Below are 13,971 nucleotides of genomic sequence, written 5' to 3'. Positions count from 1 at the left end.
CGGCTTTCAGTAAGTTCTCACATCTCCCGCTGTCCTGGAGAGCTGCAGGGTCAGCACATCACAGTAGCTCTGAAGAACAACCTCCCTTTCCACCTGCACATGGGGCTGTGGATTTGCCGTACCACAGCACCGCTGCCCTCCAGCCCTCTCCAGCCACAAGGTCTGATCAAGACGGCAGATATTCGTTAGTATCTGTGATTAACGGTGGAATTAGCAGCTGGGGTTTTCCCCCTCTATCAGCTCTGCCCCTCAAGGATGCTAAAAGGTAACTCCATGGGGGAAGTGCTCACTGCTCAGATACTTTTGTGTTCCTGGGACACTGCCCAACAGCTCACAGAGATCTTGCCTCAGCAGACAAGAGGGCAGATCACCGGAGGGGTGAATTCACCCGCTGCTGGAGGTGGCTCTTTGAGGAGCAGTAGAGGCTGGAGATGGGTTGTCACCACCCAGACTCCACGCAAGGGGAGCATTCTCCACCACAGAGGGACACTGGTCTGAAGGACCAGTTATCAGACCAGGACAGAAAGGACACTGGCAACACGAGCACTAAGACATGGAGCTTACCGAGCTCTGCTCACTCAACCATGGCTCCATATGCTTGGGGTCTTACTTGTGACAAGTATAGGCAGGAGGACAAGAGCCAGGTGGCAAAAATGAAGCCACCTGACCTCATTTTTCCTCCTGAGAAATCCCACAGTGATGAGCTAGCTGTTTCCTCACACCTCCACACCAGAAGGCTCTGGGGTTTCACCCTTGTCACAGCCCAGATCCCTTTCTTTAAGCCCTGGTGCCAGCACAAGTAGGAAGCAGACAAGCATCATTTGAGGGCACCAGGAATGAGCAAGCCCTACGGCCGGGGCTTCAAGGGAGCCCCAGCAGCCCAAGTTCAGCCCATTTTCCCCAACCATGGGACTCAAGTGGTCACCAGCGACTGAGACTGCGCTCCTGCTGCCCCAATGCCTCACAGGGCAAGAACACCATCTCTCCACCTCCTCCTACCCATGCTCCTGGTCACCACTGTCCCTGGGAAAAGCCAGGAAGCACCCAGCAATCTTTTCTGGGCTCAGGAACACAAAGTCAAGTCTCCTTTCCCTCCTACATAATTTTGCCCTTCAGGAAGTCAATTCCTGGCAAGACCAAAAATAACTACCTGAGCGAGGTGATGACCAAGGCAGTCAAGTCAGGGCCAAAACAAGCAGCAACAGTCTCAAAATAGCTCCGGCAGCATCTCGCTTCCTGAGGGGGAGGGAAGGGCTCCTCACACGGCCGTCACTCCCGTTCCCACCATGGCAGTCACAGAGCAGGTCTTCCAGCTTCATGGGAAAGGGAGGGGAGGAGTCTTCCCATGTGCTCCACTTTGGTTGAGCGCTGGGTACTCCTGGCACAGCAGCTGGCCCCTCAGGGACCCCATCAGTCACTGAAAATCCTCCAGACCTACTCTTCTTCAGCTTGAGACTGGGGCTAGAAGGCACCATCTTCAGCCCTGCGTCCTGGCCTCACTGCCCTGCCAAGGGCAGAGGTATAAGGGGTCTTTGCCAGCTCCTTGGTGGTCCCTCAGCAGAGGTGCCCAAGGTGGTGCAGCTGCCCAGACAACACCAGGCAACAGCAGCAGCCAGTCTCAGCTTCTCACCATCCCCAAGCAGGTGACCCCATGCAGCTCTGTCACCTCAGAGCAGCAGCCACCGGCAGGCGTGGAAGACTCCCGACTGCCTCGTCCACAGAGAGGATCTAAAGATCCCCTCATTCCTAGTCCTGGCTGCCGTGAGTGCTAACAAAGGTTATAGACACATACAATAACACGTTGGTGCCAGAGACTTTTTTTCCCCAGCCCTGAGAAGTCGCACGGCCTGATCGGTACAGCTAGACCATCTCCACAGCAAGGTCCACATCTAAGCTGCTTATTGAATTGCAGTCAGGACTCAGATGTCTCCCCTTGACAGGAGTACAAGAAAAATTCACACTGCCTAATAGAAGGGGGGAAAAAATGGGCACAATTTGCATAGAAAATCCTGTGGATGTGTGATTGTTCAGCATGTTTGGGATGGACCCTACACCCACCTTCCTGAAAGGCAAAGCCAGATGGCTGTTAGAAACTCCTGCAGCATCCTTGCTTGGCTAAGACATGCTGTGGTTTTGTAGGACAGACAAGCAGCTTTTGAGTCGTAATGAGGCTGTGGTTAGCCTTTGCAGATGAGCTTTGAGGGAAGACACAGTCAAAGGATTTCAACCTAGCATGGTGTTCACCAACAAGCCCTTACCAGCAACCTCCAAGCATCAGGTGGACACGGTCCTCCATCCCCTCAAAGGCAGCTATGGTGGGCAGCCCTCCAGTGAACCATCAGCTGCGGAGCTGAGGAGAGAAAGACTCCACTATTTCCAGAGGATGTCCAGGCATGAAGGGTCACACTTGAGAACAGAGCAACCTGCGCTCCCAGTACAGCACCTCCTGATCCCTCGGTATCACAGCCACGTGTTAGAGAGGTATAGGCATGAGAAGAAAGGCCAACCACTCATAGCTGACTGGATGTGAGAGACAACCAAGCCATATCAGGACACCAAAAAAGCATCATCAGAAGCCATACCGTCCTGCATATTTCTGCCAGTGTCCTCTCCTGCCACCAGAGTACGTGGGAAGGAAGCAGAGGTATATGGGGCCAGGACCCCTTTAGTTTGTTGCCATTGCCACCACCCCAAGCAGTTGGCCCTGGGAGTCATTTTCTCATTGTTTGGTAGCAACAACATCAATAGTTTCCAGGAAGGGAGAGAGAAGAAAGGCACAAGGAGTTTGTTGCACCATGCTTCTCACGCACCCTGTGTGTGGGCTCTGTCCCAGTCCAACACACACACAAACATACCGTACAGACACTTGGACTTACAGCAGTCAGGTCAGCCGATGCCAATGACCCCATATCTCTCCATGCAGACAGGCAGGATATGAGCAAACCAGCGGCTTGGAAAGTAGTTCAACTCTGGGCAAATATTCTGGAGAATGAATTCCAAAAAGTCCTTTCTTCTCTCCGGTTCATTGACACATCAAAAGAAGACACTCATGTACTGCCAATAAGGCTGAGATAAGCCTTGCAGACCATTGCACTTTCAAGCAGGGCTTGGGGTGACATTATCTCACTTGAGTTCTGGCTTCTGCATTTTTCTCCCATCGCGTGGCTGTGGCCCACTGAGATGTTCCTGCTCATTATCTCTCCAGTGCCCATATTCTGCCCCAAAGTTCCCATGGTTGCCTAGCTGCTCACAGAAGGAAAGCTGATGTGAACCAAGGTGTTCGATAGTCCTGCTGGAGACTACGGTCACACTGTCATATGCTCTCTGTCCACACTTAGCAGTCATTGACTTGTCCCAGACCACGATACCATGAAAAACCATCTATAATTACTGTAACGAAAGTCAAAAAGACACTGAGTAGTCTCATGTTTGGTGGCTCAGCTTTCTCACAGGTAACATAGCCTTCCTCCCTCAGAGGCAGCACCAGACCCCACCAAGCAACGTCAGCTCCCAGCGGCTCTCTGGGAGCTGTGGGTCTCCACACCTTGCCCACAATTTGCAATGCCCACGCGGTCTGCTCTTGATTATTGTCACCTTCACTGTCACAGGAAAACAGATACCAGAGATCTTTCTGACTGCAATGTCACCCCATGGAAATCACCCTGTGGAACAACCACCTCACCTTGGAGCTGGATCTCCTCCCTGGTCCCACACAGCGGGAGCAGCAGGAGGTTGTATCAATGCCTCATGAATTTCTGATTACAGATTAATTACAGGTTGGATGATATGTGTGGGCACAGTTAACATCATGCTGGTGTCTGAGGAACTGACAGCACTTCATCTCACGGGGCATGCAAGTTAGATTATACCCAGAACAGTTGTGGCTATGGGTTTGATCCCCAAGGGCATGAGCTGGACCATCTGATGCTCACAAACCCAACGCCCAGCCTGCCTCCTTGACTTCACCTGCGAGCACCATTTGGGGTAAGAAGGGAAAAACTAAAGCTGATCCAGGAACAGCAATGGGTAACATTTTTTGCTCCGTTAGCCAGGACACCTGGCCGCTGCCCATTACCTTACAAGACAATCCCAGGCACCCGGAGTGATAGCTGCTACCACTGCCAGCAGAGATGGTCACTGCCAGGAAGAACAGACACTGCCTCTGCTCCTGCCTCCCACAACTGAGGGTGCAGGGGGGCACCTCTCTGCGTTTCTGCCCTCCCTGGCCCATCTCTCTGACCCTCATCCAACCCTTTCCTCCGGCATGAGCATCCTTACCATCACAAGCTGCAGTTTTGCAGGTTCCAGTGGCAGCCTGGTGCCAGCTCTCTCCCTGGGGGCCACACCGCTCCCATCTATCTCGGCACCGGGGACGATGGGCAGATTGTCCTACAGCCAACACCGCGAGCTGCCACGAAGCCATCCCAATAGAGAGAGACACCAACCGCTGTCCTTCTTCTCTGTTTAATGGGAATCATCTGGAAGCCACGCAGGGATTTGAGCCTGGCAACGCTGGAGATGTCTGCTTTAACCCTGGGGGCTGCTGGCAGAAGAGGTTCCTGGGCAGGGAGGTTCTTTTTTAGAGCCTCTGTGTTTCAGGGCAGAAGGTTAATTAGGTAGCAGGGTAATGAGGAGTCATTAAATCTGCCTGCGCCATGCTGTTAGCATAACAAGGGCAGACCAAGAAGGTTAAAGCTGGGATTCTTGTTTTCCCATTGCCTTCAATTAACCTTTCCATGTTTTTGCAACACTCTGGGTCCCAGAGATACGTTCTGGGTGCCTCTCAGAGGCTGTTAATTAGCAGAGCACAGAAACAAACTTTTCTTTTAAGTAACTAGCACGATCATTTTGGCTTTCAGCTTAAAATAAACAGGCAGGACCCAGTTTACCCTCTGAGCAATACCACTGTCCCATCAAAGTTTAGGAGGGTGGATTAGGTTCCTGGGGTTTATTTTAAATTGTCATTCTACTCTCACTACCTCAAGTGGAAAGCGCTGGGGGCTCATCTCAGCCCTCCACCAGCGAGATCCCTGTACGCTGCACCCTGCATGTGCCAGGCACAGCTAGGACAGCATCCCCTCAAGCTGGGGGGGCCAGGTGGGTTGTTGGGAGGAAGGCATTCCCGCCACCTTATTCTACACAGCTGAAATTGTTGGTCAGTCTGCGGGACTCCTGAAGTCTCTGCGGCACTCGACTGTGGCCAATTCAGTGCCAGGAGATTCAGAGCTCCCATTAATTAGCAAGCAGGGCTAGGACCTTGACTTAGTTACCTAAAAACAGGTGATGCCAACGACAAATATATCTGTGGGACATACAGGAATAGCAGGCACATCCCAAGGAGTCATGATATGGAAGCTCTGACTAATCCACCACCTGGGGAGGATTACTCGGTGGGTACTGACACCACTTTTGTGACTGGGACAACACGTTGGGTGTACCAAACCGCACAGGATGGGGAACAAGCACCTGGCTGCAGGATTCATTTCCTCTAACACTGACTTTCGCCTAATCTTATGCAGAGAGTATGTCCCTCTGAGATCTTCAAAGACTCCATCCTGCCTCCATTGACCGGAGGCAGGCTCTTACTCTGGGAGGCATCTTCTCCAGGAGAGACAAAAGTGCTTGCCCAAGTTTTCACCCTGCCATAGGAAAAAACTTTGAATGAAAAGTCTTGTGAAGCATTTGGATGCACCTTCTGGATGCCAGGACATCTTCAGCACAGTGGGTTGTAAGAACAAGATAGACAATGGTGTGTGGGTGATGGACAAGATGCTTTCTGGGATTCCCTGCTGCATAAGATTTCTTACATGTGAGGAAGAGCAGGTGAGGAAGATCAGAGAAGACTGATGGTTATCTACAGCGAAGGAGACAGAAGAGAGTCTGGGAAGGTCCAGGTACTTACTGTGATAAAGTCCCTGGCTCAGTGTAGGAAGTTGTTTTCTCCTATAGCTTTTTATCATAGCACCAAGACACCTTTCTTCCACCTGACTTACACTTCATCTGCTCTCTGTTGGTGCTCTTTCCTTCTCCCATCTTTGATCTGCTTCAAATGGGTGGTGAGACTCTTGTGGCGTCCCAGCTCTCTGAACCAGGTCCTTCCTTCCAGAGGCTGTCAACACCTGCTAGCAAAGTGAGTATTTTCAGAGTCCATGGTGCATTCATTAGTGGAAAGACATCTCAGCATAAAGGAACCTCCCATCATATGTTTAGCAGCTAAACAGAGGGCATCAGCTACTGCCCATATGCTGCTGTCCTATTGTAAATCCGAAAGGAGATTTGTGGGTGACAAATGAGAAGCGTCCACAAGAAAAGCCTTCTCCCCATCAGCCCATAGCAGCAAGAACCATGTTGCACAGCTCCTGTGCCCACAAAGCTCCCCAGAAAACATTTTAAAAGCCTAAGATGGGATATTGGGAGTATTTTTAACATGAAGCCCTCAAAAAAAACCCCCCAAAACAACCCAACATTTCCTTTCCCTCTCTAACGCTCCTGCTTGCGGGAGTTAACGGAGCAGGGAGAGGCTTCCCGAGACAGGATGTCCCCACACACGCTGTCCTTACCTCCACCACGGAGATGGATTGGCCATGGTGGGCCCCACGCTGGGGTAACAGTCTCCAGTCACATGTGCTGCTTGTGACCCAGCAGCTCTGCTGGGACGTGCAGCCGTCCACAGAGGGCCAGTGTCTCCTCCGCACAGACACACTATTGAGGAGCCTCACATGAAACCAGTCAGTCCTAACACACGTGACTGGGTTTTGTCTCCAGGCCATCCTTCATTTACAAGGCAACTCCTTTTTTTGTAATTTTTTTTCTTTCCCTTCCCCTTTTAGTATTATCCCAGCTCCACTCCAGCAGGATGAAGACCTTCTCTACACCCCTCCGTACACCCATGTCACTTGACTCACCCTTGGCTCTGGGGGGCAAGTTTTGCGTTGCCTCTCTTAGCCCATCCCCTCCAGCATGAAGCTAGCAAGGACAAGTTGGCTGCTCTGGTTGGAACAGACGTTCATAGACACGAGTGGGACGTTTAGGATAGCAGCCAGGGTTTCCAAAGGGACTTGGAGGTTAGCGGCATTAAGTTCAGGAATGGAACTGAGGAGTGCTACCTGCTGTTGGCATGAAGACAACCTTGGGGCATTTAAATGGGATGTTTACTTCTGCAGATGAATGGATTTTTAACTGACAGTTAATTTATAAAGCTAGCTTTGTGCATGTGCACTAAGTGCATTTGCTACCTCTTCCTTCAAGATGACCTTGCAGCAGCAAGATAATTACTAACAGGGATGAGAAGGTTCATGACAACTCTTTTCTTTCTCAAACTGTTTTGGGGACATTCATTTCAAGAGCCCAGTGCCTGGCCCAAAGAAAACCATCACGCACCATGGCGTGGGGCTGCCCATCTGCAAGGCTCTCACCACCGTACCACGATTCAGCTGGTGGCACGATCCCCTCACAAGGCTCCTGAGCAATAAAACTCAGCTGGTTATTATACAAAGCCTCCTCCGTGTCACTGCAGACCTCTTAATAAAAGGGTCAGATCTTCTTTTGGCAGTTGGGACTTCTTAGTTTTCTTTGATGGCATTCGTGAACCTGTTTTTCTTTAGCAGGGTCCAGTTTCAAAGGGCGAGTTTGAAGCCAGCACGCGCCAGAACAGGCCAGTTGTAAGTTAGCTACCACCTACGTTAAATTCTGGTTATTTGCAGCTCATCCCTGAACTGGCTACCAAGTTGTTGAAAGTTATCAGTTATCAGCAAAGCCCGAAGTGAAGCAGGTCTTGAGTTCCTCGCTGCATCTTTGGCTTTTACTCACTTTCCCCAGGGGTGACCAAAGCTCAGACTATGGGAAGAAAGCATCCTCTGTCAGAGGTCATACACACTTGCGTTTTACTCCACCTTCTCTTACTCCAAATACATTTTTTCCGCTGCCTTTGAGGCATTTTGCACTTTACCCTTTCTGAGTTTATCGCTGGTAAACAGCCAGCTAACACTGTCTGCAAACTGCAGTGTGTGTGCGTGGGGGGGTGGTACGGATTGAACATGGGGAATTGCATCAGTCTTGCTCTCCTCAATTTTAAAGAGTCTAAATTACATTTTGTTTACCCAATCCATCTCCCACTGCATTTCCTCATTCCCATTTCCTGGAAAGGTCATCGGTACTTGAAGAAGATGAAGCCTGCATTGGTGATTCTTCAAGAAGAGGCCATTAATCTTTATATAATTATCTGCAGTTATTTCAGGAGCAACAACCCATTTGTCCAAACTTTTCTCAGAAGCTTGTTAAGCAGAGTGAGGGAATGGAAGGTAGGAGAGACTGGGAAATAGTCCAGAAAAGTTATCACTGAGCTTCTGGGTACTGCGGCTGTGGTCGCTCCTCTGCTGTGTTGTCCTGCCAAAGTCAACGAGGATTTCCACCAGCTGATCAGCCAATGTCCCCTTCCCAGGCTGGCAAGATCACAGGAGGATCTGGTGATCTCCCCAAATTCTCTGTGGGCTTTACATGAAGTGGCTGGATCTGTGTACTGACAGTGCTAGGATTTACTTTAATTTATCTGACTTCTAATACCCCAGGAAGGTTGTTCCTGAAGTAAAAAAATTCACAGCTTCCACGTCTCAATCTGAAAGAAACAGCTCCTCAAAAACACATGAAGATAATAAGCAACATTCAGACATTAAACAAAATCCCAAATCCATTTTCATTTTCTATCAAATTAATAAAGTTGCCACATAAATACGCAAAGGATATTTTAAAGGCTGTGGCCATTACACAGGGCAGGAGAGTTTGCTCAGCTCTACGAAGCCCTATAATATTGTTAGTTTTAAAGCCAACAACATTTAGAATTCAGTCAAAGAGCCGGTAAAGGGAAATTAATACAATATTTACGTCTCGGCTCTGCTGCCAGACGCAGTAGCCTACCTTTAATCAGGCTTGTTAGCTAATAGCATCAGTGCCTTCTATGGACATTCATATGAGATCTTCCCAAAACAGCTCAAGGAGACGCACCTCGTGACGTACAAAATCCAGATGAAAAAAATTAATCCTCTAGTATATGTTATCGTATAATATCAGCTCACACCTACACAGTCAGCACCATCTCCTGTTTGTCCCACACTGCAAAGCCACGTGCCCACCCCAGCAGCACACCTGGCTAGCCTGGAAGAGCTCAGAAGCTGGAGCTCAAACGCTGCCTGTGCCACACTCACATTTCCAAACCATCCACCAGATCAGCTACAGACCAACCTATGAACCTCTAAGGGAAGCACAGTTCCACGTCTGTCCAGGAGAGCAGGGACCTCCATGATCTGGGAGCTGCAGCAGAGCCCTGGGTGAAGAGCGACGTTCCTCTGGCAGTGCAGCACCCACGCTTTGGGTCACCTCCCATTTTGACAGCAGCAATCCTGCCCTTGTGGTCCTAAAGGGTGGGACTGCACTTGCAGATTGGTACAGCTTCACCAGGAGGACCCAAAACACTCCTTTACATCCATCTACAGCCAATTTTTATTTTTTTGTTTGGTTTTTTTTAAACCTTGGTAAAATGTGCTATGTCATCTGGCAGAGTATTTCACAGCTCTCTTCAGTTCTACCCATCCCAAAGTCAAACCCAAGAGGGGACTAAACTTTTGGGGGTACCCAGAGAAGATGCTGCCATGGGCTACTTTCTGAACGCATTAAGACAGACCAGCCTTATGGATGGTTTTTATCCTGAAACAATCACACCCAGAACGAGCTGGAAGTTTCCCTGCACTTTCCCAGGGCAGAGAAGAAATACCAAATTACCCCTATTTACTTTTATTGATAGGTTACAACTGTTATAGTTAGTATTTTTTTTCTCCTGCCTTGTGCTTTTGTTCGGTTGGCTGCCGCCCATGTCCTAGCCCGACATAGACCAAAGCTGGTTTAGAGAACAAATTTGCACAGCAGCCTCCATTCAGTTCCAGGGCTCCACTATCAGCCTTGACAAGACCTGAGGATTTCTTGTTATGGGATGTCAGGGGATGTTTCCTCTCCTTCAATACCGTGAGTTTTGTCTGTTTTCCACAGACTTTTCTGAACTAAACACCCCTTGCCTGTGCCCCTGCACTGGGCTCAGCCCACTGTTTTATTGTGTGTTGTTTTGTAAGAACATCAGAACCACAATGACAACTCAGCCAGCTGAAGAACAAGTGTCCTGAGCCCTGGTTGCTCACTGCCTGCTACGCACACCAGGCAAACAAGCCACTGTCCCAAGTCAGACCAAAGATCTGGACCTCGGCCCCCCAGCTCTGGGGGTCCCTGACCACCAGGCTGTCTCAAACAGGCGTTTCCCATCCTCTCACCACCACATTTCCTCTTTATATAGGTAACTAAATACTAAGTCGAGCAGAGAGCCATGCTCACCGCAGGAAGGTGCCATTCCAAACCCCTGGCCCAAGCTTGGCAGAGGACTTGAAGTTGGGTGCTCCGCTTTCCAGGAGTGCTGCATGCACAAGGCTACTGGATTTGCTCTCGCTGCAGACCACAAACCCCAATGGGGACAAGAGGAGCATTGTCACCAGACCCGAAACACTTCCACAGAGGGTTCCAATTTTGATAAAAACCAAAACAAAACAAGGGGCAGGGGAAGAAATCGGAAAACCAAAGTTAACTCAAATCTTCAGAAGGGTCTGACAGAAAACACCTAGTAGATGGAGTACGCAGAGGATACTATTGTCCCTGCAAGGCAACGCTGAAGGCTGGATACTCCCTTTGCATCTCACTGGCAATGCCAAGCTGGATTGAACACCAGTCTGATGCCTGGTAGATGCTTCCCCTCTGTCTCTGGAAAAGTCTTAAGATTTTTGGGGTTTCTGGAGAAACAGGTCCTCTTTCTGTCAAGGTCAGAGTCAACATCCTCCCATCACACCAGTTTCAGCAACATCTTTGGAGTACAGAGATGTTCACAGTTTCTGGGGCTTCCTTAATGGCTTCCTCCACCCATGAGGGGTACAGTTACCCTGAACTGCGATGGTTTGCAGTCTGAATTCTAAGGAACCTGAAGATGACAAGGGGCTTCTGCTCGCAGCAAGCTCCAATTTATGAGATGTGAAGCAGGAAGTCACATACACACATGCACCCTCAGAATTGACACTAGGACATAATGGACAACCTTCAAAGAGAAGAAGCTGGCAAGCATCCCTTTCTATTTGTGACTGCTGTCGTGAAACTCCCCATGCCTCAGAAGTCAGAGCTGCAAACACCCTGTCATCCCCAGCCAGCTTGACTTCGGTTGGCCCCAGCTGATAAGAGCGTTACGAGCAAAAAAAAAAAAAAAAAAAAAAAAAAATCCATCAAGTGCAGGGTCAGCACGGGCTCGTGGGAACAGCAGTGATCTGGCTTTGCAGCGCAGAGATGCTTTCTGAGACATCCCCTCCTCCAACGGGACGGAAGAGTCCCAGCACCCCCCCGTGCTTTAAACAATCCTGTTCCTCCGCTCACCCGTCCTGACAGGTGGGAAGGGACGTGGCTGCAGATGCGCACAGGCAGATGCGAGTACTCAAACATTTACTATTTTCTAGCCTAGCCCATTTTTTGGTGGGACCCAGCTTGGAATTGCTGGAGGGTTTGTAGCGTGGGGTCCCTGCAAGATTACCTGTATGCAGTTCCTCTCGGGCTGGTACAGAGCTTTCCCAGACCAATGGAGCATCTCTTCAGACTACCCATAAGAAAGGAAACGAGTAGAGGACAGGATAGGTGTTGGCACCATCGTTTGCTCTTTTTACTGTTCATTGCTATACTGGTTGTGCCGGGGGTTAAAACTGTGAGATATCAGCCTGGAGAGGGTAAAGAATATAACAAAGTTCAGAGATTAGCAGCACCAAAGAGCTTGACAAAAATGAAAATATTTGCTGCAGAAAAGCAGCCCTGGAAAGATGCCAGAGCTGCGCTCCAGGACTCCAGACCTCTCAGGCAACAGAGGCAGGGTAAAGCGAATGCTGGCAGCAAGACTTAAAGAGTACAACTAGAAATGCAGGCACTTTTTTTTTTTTTTTTTTTAAATAACACCAGCGAAGATGTCAGTTCAGGATTCAGTTTCTGAGCTTTTAACATCAGCATTCCCAGTGCCTCAGAACTAAAAAACTAAACCCAAGCCTTCCTGGAGGATCACTACACAAAAATACACTGAGCATTTACCCACCCACATCCCTAGAGAAGCATATTCCCAAAGGATTTGTTCATGCAGGTCCCCAGCAGTCTCCTCTCCAGAATGGTTTACCTGTTTGAATCCCTGAGGGACTGTCTCCGAGTTTTCCTGTGCGGGTCCCAGAGGAGAGCTGCTGTACCTGATATCTGCATCAATATCCTCTCCTCCCAGGCATCTTCTGCACGTTGCTTCCTACAGCAAGCTCCCTGCATTTGGGGTAATGCAGATTCACACCCTGGGAGATATGGGGAGGGGGGGAAAGCAGATACATGCCCCTGGCTAATTAGCAGGATTAATTACAGTCAGGCTCAAAGCGATGTTGACTGAATTCTGTTGCCTCCCATGAGCACCATAACTTTTCATCGTGTTGGGTGCACAGGAGCAGATGTATAGGCTGGAGAGGAGGACTCCTACAGCTGAACTGACATAGGGCTCCAGGGCCCATGGGTGGGGGGGGGAGGTCTCAGATGAGGCTGCTCAGGGCCATTAAGACCAATTAGTGCCCTCAGGGTCCTGACAGCCAATTCCAGCCCAGGCCTGAATACACGTCAGGGTAAAGAGCTGCGTTCATTTTGCAGGAGGGTGAATGGGTATGTATGTGTCCATACGTTAGGGGGGTGTAAGATGAACCTCTTGAGTGATTCTTCCAGATATTTCTCTGCTGTATGACCACACCTGTACGATCTGGTTCCTCTCATGTGATCACACACAAAAAACAGAGCACAGCTGACTCTTTGTGGGACAGGTCCAAACTTATTTATCTGCAGGTTAAATCCAGTGATTCAGGCTTGAAGCAGAAGCGATTATTTTTGTTCATCAATGCTTTAAGGACTGCTGTTCTGGTGGCTTTGACTAGAAAGCCATCAACATCTTCCCACAGTTGGCAAAGCTGTGAGGGATGGACGCCCTAAGCTGTGCCTCTCTCCAGACCAGAGAGATACGCTGATCGCACCAGTAAGCTGATTTCTTGCTGTGACCAAATATCATGGGACTCAGCTTTACTTTGGTGTTGCAGCTTTAAACAGTTAAAAGTTAGCTCCCAGGCAAAGCCATGCACTGGGATGACTTACTCTGAGATGAGCAGAAGGGCTGCAGATCAAAGGGCAGGAACAAACTCCATTTTAGCACAGAGCTCAGGAGAACTACTTCCTATGAGTATCTCAAACTGGGAATGCTGAAGTTACTGGTCAAAGACAGCCCCAGAATGCACAAACATCCCCAAACTTGGTTGCCGTTCACTTCATCTTGGGCTGACCTCTTCCATCACAGTAGCGCTCTTTTGGTTATGCTCATTCAGAAGATCTTTGCTATGAGCGAAGAAATGCGTGCCTCTTAGGTTTTACCTATTAGCCCTTTCTCTTGTAGTATTCGAGTATCATATGGACGGGAATAGATTGGGTAGGAATAGGAAAGAGCAGAAGGCTGTTGAGGGAGATGGCCCACGAGGTGATCCAAAGCCTACGCTAAGAAGAACAAAGGGATGTAAGAGGATGAGCACTGGACAAAGCAAAGAGATGAATCAGGTACTGGAAACAGCTACATTTAGTGCAAAAATGTGTTTTTTCCACACAAGATTAGCTTCTTGCATAGAAATTAAATTGTAGAAGCCATTAAAGTTTACCTGCAGAGGTAAGTTTTCAGAGCGCATCCTTCCAGCAGCTCACTAAGTTAAAAGCAAAAGCTATGTGCTCTTCCTTGTGATCTGATAAGGCTGTGGTATTTCATTTCAACTCAGATCTGCCTGTCTTCTCAACAAAGATGATTGAAGCATTAGCAGGAGACACTGGCAGATGGATGATGGTCTTTAGCAGGAT

The 13,971-nt window shown here is 49.2% G+C and overlaps 1 long non-coding RNA gene across 14 annotated transcripts in view; it reads right to left on the bottom strand.

The window, feature by feature from the left end:
• Positions 1 to 13,761, bottom strand: part of LOC129211743 (uncharacterized) — a 37,986-nt gene extending 24,225 nt beyond the window's left edge. For 10 of the 14 annotated variants that reach the window (XR_008578948.1, XR_008578950.1, XR_008578951.1 and 7 more), the window contains exons 1-2: positions 12,230 to 13,761; positions 4,279 to 11,786 (exon numbers count right to left, since the gene is read on the bottom strand). This is a non-coding gene — a long non-coding RNA (uncharacterized LOC129211743). The remainder of the gene's footprint in view (positions 1 to 4,278; positions 11,787 to 12,229) is intronic. The other 4 variants (XR_008578958.1, XR_008578959.1, XR_008578957.1 and 1 more) reach the window with 4 other exon arrangements.
• Positions 13,762 to 13,971: the final 210 nt, after the last annotated feature.

The sequence above is a fragment of the Grus americana genome, chromosome 12, assembly GCF_028858705.1.
Source record: "Grus americana isolate bGruAme1 chromosome 12, bGruAme1.mat, whole genome shotgun sequence".
Taxonomy (NCBI): Eukaryota; Metazoa; Chordata; class Aves; order Gruiformes; family Gruidae; genus Grus; species Grus americana.
The sequence above is the reverse complement of the archived record's forward strand: the minus strand, read 5'-3'. Positions and strand labels throughout refer to the sequence as shown.